Below are 26569 nucleotides of genomic sequence, written 5' to 3'. Positions count from 1 at the left end.
TATAACGATGCTTTCCTTCAACATTTGTAGCGAATGTATTCGTTTATAAAAGACATAAATAAATATAACGATGATTAACAGTATTTTATAGATTCATAGATTTATAAATGTCATAGAAATCGACTGTTTTATCTTTTCTCCAGCGAAGTTAATTTCTCAGCGAAATTAATTTCATATCAGTATTATACTTATTTCGTGTCAATTTATCAAATATATATGTTATTTTCGCTTCTATTCGCTCGGTTGACGCAACAGAACCGTTCATAGTATTATACAAGCGATCTAATTCTTTTGAACAGTGCGTGTATTTCGTTTAACTTATTTTACGTTATTTGATTTTTCATGTACATATTCCTATCTATTCGATATTCAATCCATTTACCTCTATATTCTACAAATTTTCGAATCTTTTACGTAATGAAAAGAATGCAAGAAAAATTCGTTTTGAAAAGTTGTAACTATATATATATATATATATATATATGTCGGATTAAGGTTGGAATTTTGGGGGCGTTCGATGAACCTTTACTTACTTTACCATCGCGAATGTAGCTAATGTTTATTGATACAAAATGTGGACACTACAAGAGGCTATGAGTAATAGCGGCGATAGGATGGTCGAGATGATGGTGACAACGAATTCAGGTTCGATAACGAATTCACGGTCCACGGAATGACGAGTACCAACGTAATACACGATTCGGACAACTTTCTCGATAACTCGATCAGCAATTCGCCCAACGACTAACCAACTAATTAACTCGTAATCCAAATAAAACTGCCCTTATATATTCCTGTCCCCACTTCTCGGGTCAATCTTTGTTTTTTAAGGAGAGCCATATAATCATTCCATACCTCTGTCAGGTACACGTCCCTCCCGTGACCGTGGCTACGTCCAGTGACCCGCTATGTCACTTCGAGCCCGAGCCCATCGTCATAAAGCCAGATTGGAACGTTAAAACTATTTTTTATTTTTATTACTTAAGTGTAGCTATAGTAAAAGTCTGGACTAGGGTATTGGAGGTTTTCCCAACATTCCAGACGGGAAATCCCGATGTTCTTTCATCTCCGCATATATATACCTCTCTCCCTCTATATATATATCCTCTATATATATACAAACGGTGAATTGATTTGACATTCTGTCATGGTAGTAAACATTGGCACAGTTTCAAACTGTCGTTAGAATACACGTGGCGTGTAAGCTCGCGAAAGTAATAATTTCTGTACCGGCGAGCAACGTATTCGATTCGACTAGCTCACCCATAACTTGTGTTTCTCGAATATCTTCTAAATATTCTCGCCTCGATTTGCCTGGATTAATTAGTTTCGTCGAGGTTCGTGGAAGCTTGGCTGTTTATCTACGTGATACGCCCCGGAAACGGGGTTTAATAATCGAGCGTGAATTCGCTCATTAACGTTTCGCTTAGGGATCAGGTGGAAGAGAAAGAGAGAAGGGACGAGGATAACCATTAAGCGAGGACGAGCTGATAACAGAGTTATCAGCGATTCGTACCGCGTGACAGGCGAAGATAATCGTATCGGCCATTGTATTCGTCTCGATTCAGTAGGAAGTTGGAGCACTGTGAGCGAGGCTAATCTCGCTTCGTGCACAGAGATGGAAGAGAAAGAGTAAAGAGAGAGGTTGTTAAGTCGGTTACTTAAACGTTTCGCTGACCGTCGCGTCGTGTTAAACGTTATCTAACTTTATCGTTCTTTCTCGGTTAATGAGATACAAACGTGCGCGAAATCGTATTGTCGTGTGATAATGGGATCAAGAGTCGACTATCGATCGCTGCAGGCTCTCCTATGCAAGCAGCTCGAGAATGACATCCGTTTGGAGAATTTTCTCCGTTATATAATCGGCGATGTGAAATTACGACTGTACGCGAGCTAGCGAAAGAGAAGGATAGAAAAGAGCGAGGAAGAATTATTGTTTCAACGGTCGAGCAGCGATTTCCAGTACTTTCTTCTCGAATTAATAGGAGTTTTATGGAAGAGTCTGGTTGTAAGATATCGATTTATTTATTCCCCCGAAATGTTGTACATCTGCGTGTCACTAGAATCGCGAAAAGAATTTAATTCTCCGGTAAAAGCTACAGGGTCCTCGGTCGAATTCAATTTTCTCCCTCGTATTCTCGGGAAGAGGTAGCCGTCGCTTAACCAACCGTGTACAACCAATTAAACGATTTGCTCGATTAACAGGTTAACCGTGTTGTGCCCTCGCCCGACAGAATATCAACGTTTAACGGTTAACGACCGATAGCGGACCACCTGAAACGTGGACGTAACGAAAATGGAAGCAAAGGCGAAGAAGAAGAGAGCAGATGCGTTCCAACTTCTGCTTTCGCTTTTAATTTCGCTAGTCGCTTTTCCACCCTCCACTCCCTCCACGTGTGGCATGCTTCGCAACCCTTAAATTCTACGATCTTTCTTGTCTTCCCCTTGCTTTATCCACCCTCGTAACCTGCCTGAATCTCTCTTTGTCCGTGTTTCCAGGGATCCGTAACCCTCTTTTGTCCGTCTTTTCCATCTCGGTTTCCTCGGGTTTCATCTTCGTTCGTGCGACAACACTCCGCAATAATGGCGAAAGTTGTCGTATCGAGGGCTACCCCGTTTTGTTGCTTTCTAAACGCGCCCCTGGTCCAGTACGATTGCCTTCTCTTTTTTTCTTTCCACTTGCTTTCCCGTGTTCTCGTTGTTTACCCTCTTCGCCGTTTCGTTTCTGTTATAACAACTGTTTCTGGCTTGTATCTGATAGATTTTGACGATACGCGTATACGGCACTGTTTCGAGACATAGATATGTAGTATCGGGGAGAAGGGCCCAAGAAACGTCGAGCTAACTACAGACAATGTCGCGAGAGGCGCTGTCGGCTCCATCAATGCATTACCGGGTCCTTCAGGTAAATAGGTAAATAGCCGAAAAGACCTACGTGACCCTGGCTACGAGCGTCTGTAGAACACGTGTGCGGTGGGCCCAGCAATAGACAATAGAGTGCTACAACGGCCAGAGAGTCAGTCGAGAAGCAGAGTGTGAGTTGAGCGGACACGGAATGTGAGTCGGCGTGCGAAGATATCGTAGTCTGTCCTTTTGTTATCGAATATCACTCATTAAAATACCTTAAACTTTAAACTCTACCAGCAATCACTTGTCCTTACTCTAAGAATCCACAAGTTACTACAGATAGAATTAGCATTTTTGTTGCTGTGAAGCCTTAGGTTACGATTACAGCGGATACGTGTTTTAACGAACGAAACGTCCGAAGATGGAAATATCAGGTCGTCCCGAAAATTTCGTTTTATAAGGAAATAATAAACGCACAACATTTTTTCATTTATATTATTATAATTATGTACGATTCGTTTTGTTCTGTTGGAACTATGACACCTACTTGAAACGCTACAAAATTTCGTTTAATATTTAAGAGTCTCTTGGTTCGTTGTTCGCGATGATTCCGTTAGTATCATAGACTAGATTGGGAGGAGAAGAGACGAGAGTTAAAAATCGATTTCACGGCGTGATAAAGTTCTTTTCTTGGTTCCTGGTTGCTTCCTTTATTCCACGCTCTTCTTTCCGACGATTTGAGCGCGCCAATGTAAATGCAAATACGTTTCTCTCTAACCCGTCGTCTCGTCACCCCGTCGTCGCCTCTACTGGTCCTCTTTAAATTCCTCCGTGCTGAAGGACCGTCTGTCTTTTCTTTCAGCTTCGTGCCTCCCTTTGGGAATTATTACCACGGGTGACACGTCACTGACTGAAACGAAGGTAATGCGTTCATCATGCCAATGACTTCATAGATTGCAATGTCTTCTCTGCTCTCGTCTTTTTATTCATTTTTCTTCCTTGTCCTTTGTTATCGATCTTATTTCTTTTTTGCTTTTTTCCTCTCCCGTTTCTTCTTTTCCGTTTTCGTTCGATCGTATTTCTTTGTTCTCATCGAAGCGTTCTCTCGATGGTAATACACGCATACTCGGTCGGGTTCGATCGATCGATATATTCCGGCTGACGTATCGCTTTAATAAATAACAGTTCGCTGTAAAAGGTAATCCGAAACACGGGAATCGCTTGAAAAAAAGAAATAAATAAATATCGCGCTAGAGGGCGGAACCGATCGAACAAAACAAAAAATGCGTGGGGAGTGGACGATGTGCGGCGGTGAAACGGAATCGATGAAAGGGATAAAATTTGAAGCACGTATATCGAATTTACGGAAGCTCTTATTAAAACATGTTACATATGTACGTCATCTCTTTCCCACCTTTTCTCCTTCTCTGTTTCTCCCTTCTTTTTCCATCATACTTCGTTATTGGCGTGACACGTATGTAATTTCGCCAGTCATGAAAATCCATTATTAAAATAATTCACAGTAATTTACGTGCAATTAATAATACGCTTTAAAACCTTTTACTTGTTGCAATATTTCCAACGGATACTATTTTTCCGAAACCATAAGTCGTCGTATATACGTTGCGCCTTGTATATACTATTTCGATGGACATAAATGAATTTTCGTCGTCGCTCGTTAAAATATAAATTTCGCGGAACGTTCGGCTTTCGGTGAACGATCTTCCAATTATTCCGAACGATGTACTTCCTCTCTCGATTCCTCGAAGAAGTTTGCGCTACATGGAAGCGTTCGAGCGAGGTATATGAATTATATAGGTGAGAAGGTATCGTGACGATTAGCTTAACAGCAGGGCTGCCTCGTCCGTCCGTTAAGTTCTCGCGTTTCTCTAAAACTCCCTCCGTATCCGTCCAAGTTCACAAACTGTCTGCAAACTGCTCACGGATAGGGAACGTGTTCGTTCAGGAGTCACCTACTTCAAAGGAAAACTCATGTACGGGCTGTACGAGTTGTTTCTTCTACGAAATTCCGTCGCGATTCTACGTTGCATCCCGCGCAATCTTTTTCCTTTTCCCAATCTTCGTAATGATCAAAAAACCGCATTATTAAATATTCGTGGATTTCGCATAGGAAGATATTTCTATATATTTATATTCGTATGATATATATTTGCATCATTGTGTGATCATGTTGTTTATTATATTAGCCGTGTCTCAATCTACGAATTGTTTCGATAAAAATCTCGCTTTAGTTTCAATCAAGAGAAAAATGTTTAACGTTTGAAGAAAGTCTTTGGCATGCAGTTGAAATCATGCAGTTTAATAACGATTGTTTCATAGTGTACTCAATATTTAAGAAATTTTTGTTTGTCGGAAATTATCCAGTGCTCTGTCTTCTTTTCCTTCTCTTTTTGCTTTCCCCTCGTTTTATTTCATTCATTTTCATTATCTATGTATTTCATATCAAAGAGCTTATTCTCGTTATTTAATAATGAAATAATAAATGAAAAGACCAAACGTTCCTCAGAATCGGCTTTTGCATAATTTTCAAGACCATCGTGTTTGAGATATAGAAGCCGAGTAGTTTCAAAGCGAAACACAAGGTACCCTTTTGCGTGCGTTCACAGCGTACGACTCGTGCAGCTTGTTCATAGCCGTATAACGTTCAATTTCACGTTCCCTCTACGTACTCCACGATTATTGGAATTATCCTGAAAACGAAGCGGAAGAAACTTAATGTTTACACGGCGCAATGCAATTGAATTCCATTAAACTACATTTTTGAAACCGAGTCCCTTTTCAATTACATTATCTCAACGAAGAGAACCAAATAGCAGGTAGAACGCAGATAAAACAAAACCATTGGTTGTTCCGTGAACTTCCACAAAGTTCCTTCGACTCTCGAATACTTTGCCTTGCTCCTTCCACTTAAAATTTCAAATGGAAAACGAAGTCCAATTATTGTAACCAAAGTATACGCTCGCCCATTGCCGACGTAAAACCCACGGAATATTAACATCAGAAACGCTTTACGCACCGGTACCCGACCATTTTTCCCAGAAACTCCGTCGAGATTTCCGTATCGTTCAATTATTCTTAGTCGAGGTGGCGCGGCGTCAAAGGTTCCTCGCGAGAGAAACAGACGGAGAAGAGGAGAGAAAAACAGAGACAGTGGGACGAAGGAACACGTAGCAAAGAGAAAATGCATAGAGAGCGCAGCGGCGGCAACGTGGGTTATACAGTTCCACGGTGAAGTTGGGAGCGAAACCCGTTTCATCGGATACCAAAGAGAGTCGTGAAGAGAGACAGAGCGAGGATCGGTGGAGGGAACCGCGTGCCAAGAGTGACGATGTAAACGTCATATATCTAGAGGGAAAGGATATTTCGATCTCAATGGGTGGGCCGACTTGTCCCAGCGGTGTATCCACGGGCCTCCACGAATTCCTGCGTATCGTGCAACGTGCGTCGAGAATCGAGAGGACGCGTCTATTCTCGAGATTGAGCCCGGCCAATTTCGTAGAAACGCGATCGTACCTTCGTGAAAAGCGATTTCGTCGCGCGACGCTCCAAATGTACTCGAGAATCGATCGAGTCTCGGAATCGCGGTCCTAGGATTCTTCGAGGGAAAGGCGAATGCCTCTGTCGACTCGAAAGTGTATGGAATTGAGTCTTTCCGTCCTTTTCTCTCCCTTTCTCCCCATTTCTTTGTAAAAAAAAGTGTCAGATTTTAGAGAAGAGCAGAAAAGAAGGGAATATTTTGTAAATCATTAAAATGTTGGGGAGAAAGTCGTTTCGATTTTCGCGGTTTCGAGATAATGAAATTTACCGGCAGCTCGTTTCTGTTGACGAGCGCGAATCGAGTTCTGGTCGTAAGTGGGACGACTAACGGCGTAACGGTGTCTACCGGCGACGACGACCGCGTTCCATCGCTGTTTTCCTGTAATTTCTGCGATTCGCTGCTCCCTTTCACGTTCTTGCGGCTCCGGGACTCGCGAAGATGCACTCGGAAAGCGAAGACCGTGTTAAACGTGTTCCTATACGGTATAACAAGGGCTACGTCAGTCATATAAGCTTCAACACCTTAGGAAACCTTTAACTTTACACAGAATCAAACTTGTATATCATGGGACGCCATTAATCTGTAATACGATAACGGAAGAATGAGAAAATACTCTTTCTTCGGTGAGAAAAGATATTAAAAATGAGAAAATTATTTAAACGAAATGAGTCGAACGAGTGTGTAGTCTTCGTGAGACCGTTCCAAATTTTCGATAAAAGGTTCGACGATGTCTCTGGAAGCATTGCGTGATCGATAACCGGTTGGTGGATGCAGAGTCGCACACCTTAACACACCTCGTAAAACACGCACAAATGGATGTACTCGCCCTCCGTGTAACCTCGTGCGTAAAATACAGAGTCGTTCTCTCTGGCAATGTGTTTGCCTCGTTTTTGCACGGCGTGTTCCGCCGTTGCGTCGTTCGCCGTTTTTCCTCTCTTTTTCTACTGCGTCGTACACAGTATACCGACGACTGAAACTTTAATCGAGGATCGTTTGGGTACTTTACTTAGCGCGAATTCATACTGCGAATAGACGAACATCGTGCACGCTGTAAACACCTATACTTTGCGACAAAAGTCGTGTTTATCGCAATTTCGAGAAAAAAACGTAGTGAAAAAGGAGGAACGCGGTGCGTTCGTTTCACGATGAACCGCGTGACGCGTATTTTCCAATGTCTACGTAGCAGAAATCGCGAAAAATATCCGGTTACGTCTTCCTTCTTCTTCTTACCTTTTACTCGAATAGAGGAGCGTCATCGTTCGTAAATCGTCGTCGCGAAAATAGCATCGTCCGAGGTCGTCGTATGCATCGCCGTCGGATTCGTTCTCGTGGCTCGTACGCGATCGTGAAAATTGCCTTAATTAGAAAAACGCGACGCTTGGTGGTGATCGACGTGTGTGCACGTGCGAGTTGGCGCGCTCCTGCTGCCTCGAAAGAGAGAACGTTTCCGCTCTATTTACATACGATTCTATCGGAGCCACGCCGCCCGTGTACGGTAGTTACTGCTCGTCGATTCATTCTTCGCGTAATTAACGCGAACGGAGATTTCGAACGGGAGCCTCGTTGATTAATGCGCTTTCAACTCGCACGCTTGTTTCGATGGCGTTTGACACAAATTTTCCAGAATAATCATATCGATATAGTACAAAGTACCAAATTAGAGTCGTCATTTCTCTTGGAAAAAATATCGTAATGTACGTGTGTTCGTATATGTTCGCGCGTATGTAAAAATCACAGCAATTGTAATTAACGATAACAGAGTAATTCCAATTTTCTATCCAATGACCGTGATACTTGCAAGCATCGAGTGATTGGCGGAATTTTGCGAGGCTGAACATTTTTACGTTTCTACGAAATCATCGAGGCGAAACAACAATTTTTCTTCGATTTTCAATCTCGCTACTCTCCAGCTCTGTGTGCAGTCTTTTCATTTCGCTCGAGCAGACTGTTGGAATAATACGAGACACAGGCGTTCTCTCATTGTTTTCTCTCGCGTATTTCCATGCAAACCGTCCGCTGGATGGAACAATCTATAACACGCGGTAATTTTCGATTGTTCCCCGGGTTACTGTCTCACGGAGGATCGTAATTTTACCGTTACTGTTTTGCTGCGTTTCGAGCTTGTTCCTTTCACGGCGTCCTGATTTCAAGGACGCTCCTCCAGTATGAAGTAAATCAGCAGAAATTTTAATAGCAGTTACGATACACATCTCTCGCATGCTTCCATTCATTCTTAATTACGTTTTACACTAGTATTCTCGTTACCGATGTTCTTAAAGATACCTGATTTCATAATCCTTATCAAACAGGATTTTCAACCGTGAACTTCGTTTTCGAAGAAAAAAGGAAAGAGACAAGCACGGTATTCCAACATCCGTAAAAAATAACAATTATTCATTGTTCTAATTATTCTCTATCGAAACTGCTACTTTGGATATTTATCATAACTTATCTTACTTACTTATCATACTTATCATACTATCTTGATTACTTATCATACTATCTTGATTACTTATCATAAAACTGCTACTTTGGATATTTTGGCGCCGAAATTTAAGCTACGACTAATAAGATGAAATTTATGAAACCTTAACCGATGCATGTCTAACCTTTATAAATGTCTATACATTTTCATTTACGTGATGCCACAACAACTATCGCATCAGTTACTAGCTAAATATTAAAGCTTTCAAATATTAAGGCGAAACTTTTAACTGGCAAAATTTCAAACCTGCTTACGCCTCAGTTGGATAACTGTGACATTTCGGTTGCTACACAAGAATTAACGACGACGTAGCCGTAATCGAAGAATTAACTCTGTAACTCTATATTCTGCCGTCGTTTATTACCAAAATCCGCCATCCGCAGACATCGTCGGCAGTTTAAGCCTTAAAATTCAGAGACGCGCAGAAATGGCTCGCATCTGGCAGAAAGACGACAGGCGAGGCCCATGGAAGAAGGAAGAAACGGTTATTCGGATAAAATGTTGATTCAGTTTGGGGAGGAGCGTGGTCCCGTTGATTCCGTATTCCGGTAAGGACCTTAAACGGAACGGGAGAGACGAGCAGGACTGAAAACAGGGTAGATGGAGCAGGAAGGGCGGGGCGCGCGTGTCTGTGACAGTAATAACTGGTCCCCCGCGTTGCAGTTGCGCCGTCCACGAGGGCACTTGTCACCGGGGCTCGAGTTAGTTCGAGTTTAGTTGGCATGCGCTAATGCATACAGTCGTGGCGCGCCGCATACAATTATAAATGCGTTTATATCAGCGGACGTCTGGCCGCGAAGCGACCGTGTACGAGCATCGACTTTCTCCTCTCGCTTCCGACAAACGATGTACATACGATACATCCGATTTGCTCTCACTTTTTTTTTTCGTTTTTTCTCGATCAGTTTCGTCGATTTTCTTCTTTGCGTTGTATCATCGTCTCCTTTATTCGTTATCGTCTTTATTCGTTTATTTATTTATCGAAGATAGTCCTTATCTCACCTGTTATTCGTTCTCTCTTTCGCAATTTATCTCACAAACGCATTTCTCGTAAAATATGAAATTGTCTATCGAATCTTCGTTGCATATGCAATATTCGCTAGCCAGAAATATCGGAAGTTATCGATTCTCGAAGCGAATGGTATTCCCTGGCTATGGTAGAAGTTGTCTGGACTTTGTTTCGAATTTCCATGAACACGTTGTTCCCCGGGAAGACCGATCGGAACAGAAACGAGGAGCGAGAAGAGAATGCCGTGGCGAGGGACGAAAGACAGGTCCAAGGGTTTCCTCTCGACCTTCCTCTCCTGTTTTCTTCTTTTTTTTCTCCCCTGTGCTGTTCGGAACTCGAGTCTTCTTCTCTCATCTCGTGGTCGATGCACGCGTGTGTCGTTCGCAGAACTTAGATCGAGCACAATGCTTCTCGTTCATGAGAGGGATCCCGGGGTGGTAGGTTTACGATTTGAAGCCACGCCGTAGATTCAGGGCGACGAGGATCGGTCGCGGCGTATAGATGGATATACGGGAAAACCATGGAAAGAAAAAGGAGCAGTTATCTTCGTCTCGTGGGTCTTTCGACTGATATTCCAAAAATTCCTACGGCTTAATTGCCCTTCGAGTATAGAATCGATCTAATGTTTACTTTTATTTTCTTCCTTTACCTTCATTTCCTTCTCTTCGTTTTCGTCGTCGAGCCAGCCGAAAAAGGGATGCTGGAAGGATCAGAGTTTTCACGGAAAAGAGGTTGTTCGATGAAGTTTCTTCAGGTTAAATTGATCGTTCGATCGTGAACAGGACGGATTTCATAAGTTTGCTTTTTGGAGAATAATAATCACGGTGGTGTATCACATCGATCGATCTACGTCTACGAGAAGACGCATCGTTCTCTTCTCCTTTACAATGAAACGTAACCTTTAAGTGACGAACGAACAGCGTAACTTCTGATTTTCCAGCTACCTCATCCAACAAGGAACGCTCAGAGCGAATGTAACTTCCTTCTTCCGCTCTGTGAATGCGCGCGGTTTGCTTCACTAGGATTCCGTTACGAATTTGGCAAGACAGTTACCACGGCTTGATTTTATCCGAAGCTCCAATCCAGGAAGCTACTACGTACGTTGCCACGAACGAGCCTGTGCGTACGCTCACACGATTATTGTCAAGGACACTATATGACTATCGCGTAATTATCTGCTAGCAATTTTATCGAGCGCCGTGATGACAAGCGCGTATGATCACCGTTGAAATTGTATTGTCAAACGTCACGGTCGATAGAACCGAGTAATGTAAGCGTGTCGTTTTTCCATGTACTTTTCCGATATTTTCTATCTTGCACGCGCTCGATTTACGCTCTGTGAGATAGGATGTTTTGCATTTGGTTCACCTCGCATTTAATCGTTCTAACTACGGAGAAGAAAATAACACAGGTACGTTGTGGACAAGAATATTCGTTTTAAATGAATTGCAAACATGAGACTTTATCGAAGAAATTCTTTGTTATGGACAATGATATTGTTCAATTGATATCTTTGAAATTAATCAAGATATCGATACGAATATTTAGGAATGTATTACATAAACTTTGATTATTCCTTCTCCGTTATTCATTTAACGTTATTTAAATTACAGATTTAAAATATTCCCTTATAAAATATCTGGCATTTATACATTTTATGTAACTTGATTATTTCACATAGTGTGTATTAATATGTTTTGCCACTTGTATATCCGCTATCTTATATCAAACACAGTTATGACAAATGCGTACAGTTATTATTATCTTTAAAATTGTAGTATTAAACGTAGCAGTTGATAGGATCGAATAATTCAAACGCGTGCAGTCGTATCATATTTTATCGTACGTATTGTTTTCTACTATCTTTTCCCGATATTTTCTATCTCGTTATTTCGTGCACATGTTCATGTCGCGTTCCATTCGATAAAGTATTTTGCATTTTCCACTTAATCATCGAAATGAAGAGACAAAGAAATATAGGTGTGTTCGGAAGGAGGATGCTCGTTTTGTATGAATTAGAAACGCGAGAAGTTAATGTCCCGCGTTTCGCTAGTTGTATATCCGCCACCTTTTCGTATTATATTCTTAGGGAAAGGAATATATCGTCCTTTGGGGACGCATCTGTTGCGGGGCCATAAATTTCCACCCCCGTTCTCGGAGTGCCACCTTTCATTCCCTCTTGCGCGTTTCTCCCTAGGTCTGCGCGACCGTTCGTCCGCCACTCGTAAATCATCCTGATCACAATTTTTCTAATTTGATCCAACCACCCCGCACGAATTATCGGTCCGCGTCACGATCCAACGGATGCATAAATGTTGGATGTCAACCAGCAAATTGGTCGAGGCCTTTTCAAGTCCGAATACACAGTGTCGTCGTTGTTTCCAGGGAATATTATAATCGTTACTGCATTTCCTATTTATTTTGATACGTTAAGAAAGTTATCTATATCATTCAATCGTCGAAATTCTATTTTCTTATTTTCCTACTTATTTCCAAAAGTAAGGTATCCGGATCTCTAGTACTGCATTATCAGGATAATATTAACTCTAAAATACGGCCATCGATATAATCTGTACGGTTGGAACGATCTTCTACGGAAGCTTCTTAAAGTTCTACATCCGTATTTCATTCGTTAATTAATGATATTTCCTCGTCTCAACGACGACATTTCCATTTCACTGTTCACTTCAGACAACCATTCGTCGCAGAATTCTAGATATCATATTTAACTCCGATCGTAGAAAAACAACTTCTTAAGATACGAGAAGGATAAATTCGCGACAGCTCGGTGACGTAAGACTAGATCGGTCGTGTCAGCCGCAAACGATCCGGGTTGACTGCGTTTTTGGAGGGTGGGAAGTAAGATTTGATCGGACAGGTAGAGGAGGGTAAGAGGGTGAAAAAGAATTAACGATAATCGACGGAGGGCAATCCAGTATCCTTGGAAGGTCTGGTTCAGGGCTGGTCTTCTGAAAGAGGCTATGACGGTCGTGCCGCTGGCGATGGCGATAGTAATATCGATTTAGCAAACGTTCTTCCCCGCCTCCTCTGCCTCCTTACCTCTTGTATATACTACGTGCTCCGTAACCGAGATAAACTCCCACCGTATTCCTCCTCCTACTCATCTTTGCTGCCAGCCCGCCTCGCGCTCACCGGTCCTATACCTCGTTTTATCTGGTTATTTATTTCTCGTTGCTGGTTCTCTTTACCCGTTACGCGTTTCCAGCTTCTTTCGCGAGGTCCTCCTTGCCCTCTCTCGCTTAAATGCACGTCGTCGTACGGGAAGAGCATGAGAAACTCCGTCCGGGCAACGATAATTACGGTCTGTCAGAGGATCTGTTTTTGGTTTATTCAAAAATCACGAAAGGTCGACGGCAGCGAAGAAGTCCGGTTGACCTTTGTACAGCGCAGAGGTTAGAGATCGCATATAATCTTTGACTCTCCGAAAACATAACGCTGTTGATCGAAATATATTCGTTTTGTATTCTGTTATCGTCTTCTTATTTAGATTGCGAATATTTACGATTATATAGATAAAGATTCGTTTCCTCTATGAATTATCGTAATCAGATACGAATCCAGCTTACTTCAGCATGTTATGTATATCCAGTTCATTTTTAGAGCTTTGGAGGTTTCATGAATGCATAAACACGTGCAATTTAATTATATTCACGCATATAACATTCAGTACGATCTCCTCGCTTTAGTGAATATATAAAGAGTTACCGTAGTGAACGAGAGATTCTATTTTATTTTTTACTATCTTTTACTAATTAGTATTTCTACTACTACTAATTAGTAATTCATGATTTATAAACATTACGTGCCCTCTTACTCGCTGCGATAAAGTAGAAAACAAACCGAATAGATTTATTCCAAATAAACGTAAGATTGGTTTTGGAATATTTAAAAAAGAAATCTACATTATTGAATATACATTGAACCACATATACATATTTATAGTTCCTTGCGTAAATGTGGAGACATTACGCGGTTTATAATAAGCCGCATTTCGCAATGCAGCACGGTGTTGGAGCGTGCATCTCCGTTTTATCGCGTTACTCGTGACTTAATTCGCGTGCAACGTGTTGCTCGATAGTCGATCGAATCCAGTGCTAACGTTTACTCTGTATCGACTGTAGACGTATATCGAACGTCTGATAAACATCGAGATTTCTTGTAGCTCGATGAATTATTTAACGAATCCTTGCTGAGCACTCGAATCAGGTTACATTGGTGATAATAATGATCGATTGGTGATTCTCAAATACGTTCTCCGTCGCGATTTCGTAACGCTCGAACGGAAGATCTAGAAATAAAATTTCATTAGCGGCTAATTGCCACAGCCGGTATAATACTCGTGGCGAAAGCGTTTCAAACTGTCGATACCGATTCGATAAATTCTCTCCCGCGAGAAAAATCGGTCTTTGGATCTCGAATTTCTCTTTAATTTCATTAGCGTTCGTCGAGAGAGCGGCTCTCGCGGAACGGAATCGATCGATCTCGATTGAATTCCACGCCGCGTCGTCCAATGGATCGATCGATTTTAGTTAAGTTGGACGCTCCGATGCGGAGGTCTCGCAACGATAACGAGAAATTATCGTGTCGATGCCACTCGCGTCGAAATAAACTTTCGTAGTTTTCAGCGTTGCGTCGTTTCGTCCGGGTATCGAAGTGGGTAAAATCCGTGGGAGCAGCACGGCGACGCTTTGAAATATCAGCGCCGTTTCGTAGCGGCGTTACGCTTCATAATTCAACCGATACCTTTCCTGTGCCTCTCTCTCTCTCTCTCTCTTTCTCTCTGGATGTTGCTTCGGCCCGGCCCGGCACCGATCGAACGGTTGTAATTTTTATAAAAATAGAAGCTATTCTTCGACGAACACCGTTTCATATCGTCCGTTGTGCCGTTTCACGTATTATGGATATGTTTTTCGTGGAGTCGCGTGAGTGATTCGCCGAGCTCCACTTTACGGAGAAAGCAATGCATTCTTGCGAGCCAGCCGAGTAAAGAAGTTTGATTTATTTTCGAACGTTCAAAACCCTACGATCTTTGTACGATATTTTCGATAGGGACAAGTATACTCGAACACCTTCCAATTGCTGTTATTTCCATGGAGATCTCGTTGTATACAACGAGGTATAGGAAAAAGATATACGAAATAGATATACGAAAGATACGATTATAAATTCCCCGGGAAGCCCAATTACTTCGATATACCGCTATCTAACGTATTTCGCGAACTCGCGAAAGAGCACGCTGCATTATATAAGAAGCGTAAAATGTATCTCGAGGCTAAGGGATATACTCGTTTCGTCGGCGCATCGTTGGAATGCAGCGAGTCGTACAACAATTTGCTTAGGATAGCGACAGGAATAGAGATAGGAACGAAAGTTCGGAGAGGAGATAGAAGCAAATGGAAAAGGGAAAATTACGCCTGGTAGCATGCAACATTCGGTAAGGAACAGAGAAAGGTAGGCAGTACACGAGACGTCTTTCATCCCGTTCCATCTCTATTGTCCTCCTTGCGAGTCTCTCTTCGGCGAAATCGTACTAGTAATGAGGAAGCAAGTTCTCGTCTCGGGAATTAGAACCTTGACTTTTCTCTCTCTTTCGTCCTCTCTTTCGTCCTCCTGGCTCCGTGAAAACTATGACGCTTCGTTGGTTTTGAAGTTGGGTTACCATTACCTGTTGTTTTCCTTTTTTGTTTTGCTTTGTCACGTTACGTAAACCCGTTTCTATGGTTCTTTACGCTTTTAGTGCAAACTGGCTGCCGTTAAACGACTAGTCTTTCTCTGGTTTCTGTCGTGTTCGACACGATATGTGTACACCGTAGTCGATAAATTGCTCGCAGAAACTGAATTCTTAATTAGTTAAATTTTCATATTTTCCTAACTAATAATTTCAATTTGTTCGTATGATATTTACGCTGATACGTTTATATTAACTTTTCATAACACCACCTAACACTCAATAGTTTTGAATAGGGATCACGAAAAATTAACTCAGTCTATGATTTTCTTAGTAGCTGCTTAAGTGGGTGTTACCTATAGCTGCAATGCCGTATCTGATGAAAAGTGTTGAAATTTTACAAGAGGTTTGAGGTTTCCATTGAGATTTTCTTAAAACAAAACGTGGTATGAATTCGTTAGAAATATCTAAGGGTTTGAAAATTGAAACGAGATACGTCTTAGATTGCATCAACAAGGCTGTACTATACGCTGACCGATTGTACATGGAACAAGAAATACACAACAGAAGTTTGAAGTTGGGGAGATTTTCATCGAAATGGAAAGTTGAGTCAACGGTTTATCGACTGGCTGTTCGCGACTTTGTAAGTCGAAAGTGGTTTATTCCATTCGGTTTTCGCTAGAAATCCAGTTTGCTTCTAAGGTATTGAAAAATAACAAGTTACGAGAACTAGAAATAGCGAGGCCTATTTAACGCGTATAAATATGGCACCTAAATATGATAATTGGAGGGGCGAGTAGTAAAACGTTTGAAAGAAAAGAGAAATCCGGAGCAACTATGGAGCCTGTAGAAGCGAAGTGGATTAAATGGAGCGCTATTTTCGACGATCCTTGTTACGGGTTTCGAGCTTTCATTATCGATTCGCTCATTGTTACGTTTCACTTTGGACCTTTAAGTGTTCCAGCGAAATCCAATGGAGCACGGAACGTTTGGACGTACGTAACCGTCTTATAATCATTGTTTTACCGTCGTGGGATCTTCTTAGTTCCCAAGTTCTATTCTCGTGTAAAAAATGTAATACTAGAACTACCGAGGAGTAAACTATAAAATAAAAATGTAGCGAAGAATAAATGAATGTTCTCATAATTCACAAAAATCACAACGTGTCCCTAAAATTATATCACTTCTAAATCCGTAGAATTGTCATAAAAATGTTACCAGTAAATTATGAATATTATTTGAACTATTCTCATCTCTTTTCTTCTTAATCTTATCCCAGTCGTACGCGAAGGGAGAAAAGAAGCGACAAGCTGTTGGCCATTTAATTCCGAATGATAAGACAAGGGTCAAATATGCAATAAGAAAAAATAAAAGAAATTACTCTTTGCTCCCTTGACCAACATTTCCATCGTTTAATCTCAGCTTTCAAGACTCTCCCCGCCGCTCTTAAATACTTCTAGAATCCTACGGCGACTCTTTGTATAGTATAGACGATGGCTTTAACTATCGTTTTCCGATAACCTTTCCATTTAAAAACTGTTCACATTAACGCTAATCGTCAGACCGATACAGATCGATCCATCGCTATGCCCGCTTCGTTATCCGATGCCACAATAGTTTTATTATTTGTCCAACTATTTTTCCTCATTAACTGGCTATTAGATTTTCTTTCTTTATACCTAATTGATGAGTTTAAACGTTAGTCGATGTAAATTTTGTAAAGATATGAAATAATGTAATATGAATTTGTTTTATTTAGGACAGGATTAACTTATTAATTTATTTAGCAACACGTTATTTATAACTTTTAACGGTCAATTTTAAATGAATGTTCGTTGCTTACACCAAAAATTTCAATTTCTTTTATTTACCATTTCGAGTCCTCAGTTCCTCCTCCTTTTGCAAATACTTAAACCGTCTTGCACAACTTTACAGTGCAAAGATGTCAATATCGAGCAATACGAAGTTATCGCTGCTATCTCGTTCGTTATGTCGTCGTTCATCTATGGTATATCGCGATTGTCTACGTTATTACCCAAATATTAATTATAATTATATCAAAGACACCCGTTAAAGTATCAATACGTTAATATCAAGCAAAAAGGGATTCTCCTCAAGCTACATTGTTATCGTCGTTCGGTGTTCGATAGCTATCGTTACTGGCGTCGTTGCTATTTTACGCAAATTGTAATCTGTTCGACGGTAGCACAAAGGAACTAGCGAAATCGTCTAAACGTATATCGTAAGGTCGTGCAGCGTATTAATATCTAGATATCACGGTACTCCAGCATGAAACATGATAATCTATTGATAACGAACGGGACGATTGCGCGTATGACACGATTGGGTCGCAATTGATTTGATGCGTGAATTTGATCGCAACGAGAAAATACACGGGGGAGCGCGTCGATTTTTTGGCAGCCGTGAAATAATAAAAATAGTTTCTGCCGCGGTAATGGAATCTGCTGCTGGCAACGGGAACACTCGTATTAATAGCCCTTCGTATTTTTAGTTAACGAAAAATACGGCATACAAATCTGTCGGTTATTGTTTCGAACGAGCGATCTATTCCAAGCGGAAAAATTCAACTCGTATCGCTTTGAGTGATGATAAAAAAAAAAAAAAGAAAATCACGAATGTTGCAAGTTAATATACATTGCCGGTTGCATTTCTCAACTTCGCCTCGTAAACGTGGTATCATTTGAATAATCCTATTAGATAAAGTATCCACGATGTTTAAAGACTGATTTAGCTTATCACTGAAAAAATACTAAAATGTTCTTCAATGGCATATTTCGTAACTTTGAGCGATCAACATAACATGATAAACGATTATTCTCTCAATTATAATTAAACTGACCACTCTATATTTTTACAAACATAACCGATACTTTAATGTGCAACATAAAAGACAGATTACAAATTTTTCTGTATTTACGAAGAATTTGAAGACGAAGAAATATACAGAATACATGTAACATATAGAAATATATATATATATATATATATATATATATATATATATATATATATATATATATATATATATATATATATATATATATATATAATATCTAAAATATTTTTCGATACGTTGTAGGTAAAATAATTTTCTGCCTAGGTTCTTTTTAATTATATTCATAAATATGAATTCAATAACGATCGACCGTATCCAATTTCTAATGACGATTATCCCTCTCTGTCGAAAAAATAAACGTGTCCAATAACCTGGCGTTCGTTTCTTTGGTCATCCGCGATCAAAAATATTGTGCGTCGGAAAAACGTGGAATGACTCGTGTGTAAGTTTCAAACAAGTAAGGATGAACAAAGAAAAGCACGTGCTAAGCTCAGCGAGGAAACTGCTGGATCGGCAATGTCAAGTTACGCAAATCGATTTGCTCAAATTCGCTAGTACACAGTATGTCTGGTCCGCTCGTTTTTATCTTTATCGGTTATCTTTCCTGGGGCTTTCTCCACGAGTCAACATTCTTGCGGGCGAAAAGCGTGGAATCTCGCGCGTATCTTTCGTTTCGCACTATTCTGGCGCACAGCTCGTTCGCGCGGGCTAGCGGAACGTCCCGTTTGCGTTCCACCTCGATTTCAGCTCCATTCGCTCGTCCGCGTTTGTAAAGAAGATATCGATCGTTTTGTTTCCGTCGTTCGTCGGATCGCTTCTGTTTATTCATTCAGGATGCTGGAACGGATATTCATTGTTCGTGGCAGGTTCGTTAGTTTAAAAAGTGGGTTTTAATTGATTTATTAAGCCGCGTTTAAATTTAATTTTCTTTAAAAAATAGCGTTTCATATTCTTCGTGTCAATTTTTTTATCGGCGGAGATTGAAACGGAACGTGCATTGCTTTATACAAGGAATTAACCCTTATCTTAAGCAATAACTTTATATTATCAGACAATATATTATCTGTGGTATAAAATATTTAATCGAACGATTTCCAATGAATCGGTCAAAATCGTACTCGTGTATTTTTAACGTAGCCTGTGACTGTCAACCATGGACGGCTATCGAACGATTATACACATAGACGATTGTATAGTTAGTTGCTACGCTCTCGCGACTCAGATATCGATCGTTTGGGCTCGCGTTACCCGCTAATTGTCGTATCAGACATCGATCACTCGAGTAATTCGTCGATTCCGATATCGTTGATGTATTTACGCAACGAGCAGGGTAGACCTTGATCGTCTTATCCGTGAAGCTCTTTAATTTTAATTACTTATCGATCGTGACTCCGTGCATCGTGCGCTCCACACGAACATCGATCCGTCGCTGACTCTTTCTTGCACTCGCTGCAGGCGTTCTCGACGTGGTGCACGCGTCAATGAATGCGAACCTGCTCGGTCACCGTCGCGAGTGTTTCGCTATTTACAAGCCAGTGGGTAATTAGTTTCAAGGTTACGTTAGTCATGCATACACAAACTCGATCAGGATCTCGGTGACTTATCGCGACGCGTCTGGAATCAGCTGAGCGATATATGTACTTACGCTACTCATGCAGATAACGACTGTACGAATATGGGTTAGAGACATTGATCTTTGTCGAATCTTTCCAATTTATTCCTCTAACTAAACGATCATTGCGCGATGTATTTTTCTTCTTCGTCATTTAACGTAAGCAAGGAATAAATGAATTATACATGAGTTTACGGCTGGGTTCGATTTCAATATTCATGAATAACAGTCAGTACAACAGTTTCGCTTCGTGGCATACGATTACTATTCTGTAAAGAGTTACGTTTCGTTTTCTGTATCTATAAACGACGATCAATAGTAAAGAAATTATGAATTTTATAGTTGTATATCTGTATACCCCGAGAACGTACCTATATAGTCGTAAACTAAGTACTTTGATATCTGAAAAAATCGAGTCGTGTAAAAATAATGCTCGAACTTACAATAGTAGAATATACAACGTATAGTTTGACTTCACTTCACTTGTATATATAGTGCAAACAGGAACTTAGCGTAAGTTTCTCATTAAGGTACTCGTGAAGCGATCGAACCTTTTTCGTCAAGATTACGATGATCTTCCGAGAATACACATTTATTTTTTATAGAATTCGAACCATTTCCTTCAAGTCCACCTTCTTTTTCTTTAAAGAACTCGCATGATATTCTAATCTTTTTAGTGAAATGACAATATTTTCAATCTTCGGTTATAATGGATATACTTCGAATAACATTTGGTACAACGAACAAACATATGCGTCTACTGTTATAAGTCACGCATCGCGTAAGCGTTTGCAAATTTATTTATTAGTTCTGAGTCACGTTTACTACCGAGCACTCGAGTTAACAGTGAAGCAACCTACTAAATCGAAGATAAAGATAGGGACGAGCGTTTAGACGCGATTCGAAGAGACTCTTACGCGTAACGTTAAATCGATACGAGTCCCCTTAGTCTTATCCTTACGACTTAGCCTGTGAACGTGAACCGAGATCGGATTTTCAGGTTTGCAAGAAAGTAATGCGGCGCCTTGACGCAGGCGCTGAATAAGGATTGTTTCGTCGCGTTTTATCGTCCGCGGGGTCGCGTAATTACACGATGGGCCGCGCCACCCACCTGCGTTCGTACTGTATACGCGCTCATTCACACCGGTCATTGTTGCAGGCTATACGAGCTATAAGAGCGTAGTTGCGATACGTGTAAAGAGTCTGCTTCGCGCTGGTTCGAGCTGAGAGCTGTGAATCTGCGTGGGCCGCGAAGGACGCAGCCAGAGCAACGACTTCATTTGTTATCGACCTCATAGGAAAGGTCTGCGAAGGTTCTCGGGGCTAGTGGCTTCACGGTTAGTCCACGTAAAGATATCGAGTCCTTTTTCGGTCTTGCGCGCGCGCGCGCCCCCCTCTCTAATATTTCAAGGGAAACTGGTTGCCGCACCGAGAGAACGTAAACTCGAATTTTTCTCACTGCTGATGCCTTGATAAAGAAGCATCTTTTAATTCCGTAGAAGAGAAATCCTTTATAGCTCTTGGTAGATTCGGTCTTTGGTGGAGTTGCAAGGCGTAACGAGGAATGTCATATCACGTTGTGTAATTAGTTCGTTAGCATTAAAAAAAAAGAAATTGTTACATGCGATCTATTTAGTCAACGATATTATTACTTTGTACTATTGGCCTTTGAAAATAGATCAAACAATTTATTCACCTTACTATCCATTCCAAAGTTTTCATTCTTTTATCAAAACAATCTGTACAATTCTCAAATTATTTGATGATTACTCGTGAAAGCAATTTTCCGAATATTGAAATAATTAATATCCCAATAATATCACCGATAATCATCCATATTACTAAGAGCTACTTCATAAATCTGTAAGTATGTTGTACGCATGTATGTGATCGAGGACAGATTTATAATTGAAATTTTCGTTTACGAAACGCAACGATTTTTGTTACAATCCAAGCGATGAATCGTTTTTTTTTATCGTCAGATTTTTGTATGTTTTGGATGTTCAATTTACGGAGAAACAATCGCTGATAGTTATCGAAATATACGTATAGGCGGCGGAATAAAACCCGTACCATGGAAACGAATTTTAATTTCCCCATGGACTGTAACTTTATTCAATCGCGTTGTTTCGGCTATTTTCGTTTGTAACGCCAAAGCAAACGCAAGTATCGACGTTTTTCGATGCTCCATGTTTCCCCATGTAGAAGTTGTTATACAACGCGACTCGTATAATACCGGAGCTCGAAATATCTTCGTTATATTTCGACGTGGCGAGAGAGACGCGGCTGACGCGATCGATATTTCAATGAAATTAACTTTAACACGGATCGTTTTAATCTATGGGATTTAAATAATAAACAGAAAACATGTATATAAAAATATCGTTTTTAAATACGACCAAGTCGCGGTAAAAGTCAGTTTCTGATATTAATTTCCACCATTAACTTGTTCACCTAATTGCTTCCACGGAAACAAGCACAGTCGACATATTAATCCTCTCTCACGATTACTCTCACGATTATACAACGGTTCGAAACGATTATTCACGCGAATATATCTTCCTCGATCGGTATCTATTTTCGCGTAAACTGATTTAAAACAATTCCCTGGAATATCGGAGCTTGCTACGAATAATAGATTTATATTATCCGTTCATTACCGTAAGGACGTGAGAAAAGGACGGTCGGCGATCTGCGTGCGGTCAGAAACGAGCCGCGATACTTTGGTAACGCGTTCGTTCCCGGCGCGTTATCTCGAATATGTAATCTTATCCCCGATCTGTAAACACCGAGAGATAAGTACCGGTGGATAAGCGGTTACAGGTGGTTCTCCTCGTTTCCTCCGTCTCTTTCTATCTTTCTTTCCTCTTCCTCCCTTCATATTTCCTCTCATCCTGGCTTTTACGATCTCTCCTTCTCTCTTGCAAGCCTCTTCTCAAACTGCTTCCCGTCGCCTTCATCTGGCGCCACCATGGCGCACAGTACGCCGCTTGATCGAGGATTTGGATTTCGTTTGGGATAAAAATCAAAATTTGCGGGCCATGTCCGAACGTTCGCGGTCCACGTTCGCCACGTTCGAGTGTCTCGACGTTACGATCTTCTCGACTTCCAGCTAAATGAATATGTAGCAGGCACGCGCTTATATAGATATAGCTCCTCGGGACGAACGACTGCTCCGATTTAAAATGGATAACGGGGACCGTGTAAACGCATCGGATAGATCGAAGTGATTTCGAGTTGATGCTCTTTCGATCGCAAACGAGCATTTTTTTCAGTGGTTTTTTATTATCTGGTTTATCGACAGTTTAACACGTTGGTTTCTGAGCGAGTTTTGTGTGTCTCATTCGTAAATAAGTATCGTAAATACTTTATTGACATTATGGCAACTGGTGACGCGACACTAATGCCGAGTGTTAACTAATAGTACGCAATACATATATCTTTATGTAATTGTTACATTACTGCCTTTGTATTTTTCAAATATCGCAGATTATTGAACTTTTCGACAGGCATAACGAGAACGATATATGAAAATATAGTATTGAAACTTTGAAACAATAAATTTGTTTCATATCAACACCGTTATGTTTGATAACATAGTAATAGCATAGTGGGTTAGAGCTAAGCATCGTAACTACGTTTTGTCTCTAATATTTACATACAATATTACTTTTATCATAAGCGATAACTGTCCGAGTTTTGATTTATTTTGTAAGCCAAGACCGTCATTCGTATATTTATTTGAACAGAAGCTCGCCTGTTAAGCTCGGAACAGATTTTGTTTGATCGCATAACGTCGGGTTCTCAAAACAAAAGCCGCGTGTCACACATATGTCATGCCGCTAGCGAACGTGTTAAGCGCTTTATCGTGCATTTAGTACTTTACGTTGCCACTGAAATATTAAAAGCTACTATAAATTTCACGAGCACTACTGTTTCTTTAATTTACTTTGTTAAGTTTTGAACGAAATCCAGGAACATATGGTTATATGGTAAACGTGTTCAGAAATTGAGTAATGATGAAACAGCGTTTGCCGCAGGGTCGCCGCGTAACATGGTAAACAAGTATAATTGATTTACAACGGGCTGTTTGATACCGGAGAAGTTTTTCGATAAGATAATCGTCCCACTATCGTTAGTATTTTATGTTCATCTTCCCCATATTATTCTCCGTCGGTATATCTGTTTATTATTTATATAACGAATTTACTATATTTACTTTGATACTTCATTACGTGATAAAGCACAATCACACACCATCAGGCGTATTTAACGATAATTGAAATTATTAACTCTTCGAGGATTTGTTTAAATTTTAATTGTATATAAGTAAGACAGTCTCGTTAGGCGTTAGAACGAAAGTAATGCAACGCGTAATGTCAGAGTATGATTTATAAAAGATATTTAATATTAATTTATCTCGTCAAGGATTATATTAACCCAACTTTTCAATTTCGATCTTTTAGTTCCTTGGATCTTCAGATTTTCAGTGTCCATTACGCGTTGTTTCGTTCCTTGATCTTTAACGAGTCGCTGTTCAACTTTCACGATATATTGGCGTATTCTAACGGAATTATTTCCTAACATACGGACGCAGGTCGGCAGACGCACGTGGAAAACATGGGTATTTCCGTTGGTGTAAACCGAACGCATCGCTATCCTAATCTTAGAATATCGTTCAGCGCGTGGCCTCGTCTTTGCGAAAAGCTCGTGAGCGCGAGCGCATATCGTCGACCGCGGCATTTCAAAAAGAGCAACATTTGAATTGGCGACGATCTCGAGGCGCGCGAAACTGCTTTACCGTTTCTCTTTCCCCCACGATGTCGTCTTTGTTAGTCTTTGTCATTACTGTTCGTCTTTGTCTATACCGCGCACGAGTGCGTGTGTCGGAACGAGCAACAGTATACGCTATCGTGCGTAATATAAAAAATAGATAAAATATCCCAAGTACAGTACTCGTTAGAACATTTACGGGATAGATGAAACAAATCCTTACATACGTAGCATTTTTCTGTTCGTGCTCGTAAAAATATTTTGCATGGATAGCCGCAGCCTATTAACGCTTGATTCTTTCTTGACTAAAACAGTAAAAACGAATAGTATCAAATTTTGTTATCTAGACAGAAACTGATTATACAGATATACTTCATTATTTTCGACATACTGGTTTTTAATCTAATTATCTGTACTTGTAGTTTAAACATATATTAATTTGATTTTGTTATTCATATTTATTAGTTTTAATTTGAATTTATTATTGATATTCGTTCGTTTTAATTTTACTTTACTTTTACTTATTTATTTGTTCAATTTCAACAATGATATTAAAACTGAATAGGTGATAATTTTGATCTATTATAAAATTCAAAATTTAAATTGAGATTAAATACTATTTTATATTAATTCATATCGATTGAATAGATTATAAATTATACAATTTAAATTTATAAATTAATATTTAAATTTGCCGATAATACAACGAAATTCTTTAGTTTATGTTAATTCCTGTAGATTTTTGCACGATAGTGTACTTATCTAGTACGATCGCTCTCGAAACAACAGCTTAGACGCTCGCAGCCCGAGACAGCGTAGTAGTGTGGTGTAACGCGCTACTTTAGGGTCAACGCATTGCCAAGGTGGCGGCCATGTGGCACGTTCTGGCGCATGGCAAAGCGCTTGCGTGCACACTCGACCCGGCTTATCCTTGATTGGCCGCCTCTACGTGCATACATCGCATCAGCGCAGCGTGCTACAGTTCTGCACTCACCGCTATTATTAATCCCATTAAGGGGCCACGGGCTATCCCAAAATCGACGAATTCAACCGTTGCTTCCCTTTTTTCCATTTCTTCCTGCTTTATTTGTTGCTTTCGTTCGTTCTTTCATGTTGTTTCTTGCTTTTGTTTGCGGATTCGGTAACTCGAAACGGAATAGCGATCGCTCCGAGTGAACTGGTTCGTTTACGAGAGTGGTCGATTTGTAGAGCAACGCGTTCCGAGCTTTCTCTTTTCGCAGTTTTGTTAGCCGGTGTTGCTCGTGAATTGTTTAACCTGTTGCCTTGCTGTTCTTTCGAGAACGTATTTTGGGATTAACGCTGCAACCGCTGATCCATACTTTCTAACTAAACGCTGTGTGCACGTGATTCTAATTCAAGTAGATCCGAATTGTGTGATCAGAGTAACAATTAACTTTGATTTCACCAAAAACTTGTACGTTTTCAGTATTTGCATTCTGTTTATGTTCAATTAGTCCGAACCTCGTCGCTCTAACGTGTTTGGTATTTTTAATATTAAAAGAGTCGTTGATAGTCGATTAAAAGCTTGTTTTCTCTGTGAGAGTAACAGCGAATTCTACTGAGAAAATTAAGCTGTCAAAAATATATGAGAAAACGTTAGAGCTATCTTATCGAGGGGAAGCTATCCCATAGTTAGTTTCAATAGAGTTCATTTTTCAGGTTTCGTTGGAAAACGAACGAGAAGCAGATTGGAAACAATTTATATTTCTGCTTGCAC

General features: G+C 40.3%; 1 protein-coding gene across 4 annotated transcripts in view; it reads left to right on the top strand.

Annotated features, from left to right (window-relative positions):
- LOC117208202 (mucin-5AC-like) overlaps window positions 1-26569 on the top strand; it is a 329389-nt gene that overhangs the window by 13208 nt on the left and 289612 nt on the right. The window contains exon 2 of one of the 4 annotated variants that reach the window (XM_033449161.1): window positions 3710-3768. The exons of the other annotated variants lie outside the window; for them this stretch is intronic. The gene's annotated coding sequence lies outside the window, so the exon portion shown is untranslated. The remainder of the gene's footprint in view (window positions 1-3709; window positions 3769-26569) is intronic. 4 annotated transcript variants of the gene reach the window in all.

This window comes from Bombus bifarius, unplaced genomic scaffold (genome assembly GCF_011952205.1).
Source record: "Bombus bifarius isolate JDL3187 unplaced genomic scaffold, Bbif_JDL3187 scf7180000008058, whole genome shotgun sequence".
NCBI lineage: Eukaryota > Metazoa > Arthropoda > Insecta > Hymenoptera > Apidae > Bombus > Bombus bifarius.
The sequence above is the reverse complement of the archived record's forward strand: the minus strand, read 5'-3'. Positions and strand labels throughout refer to the sequence as shown.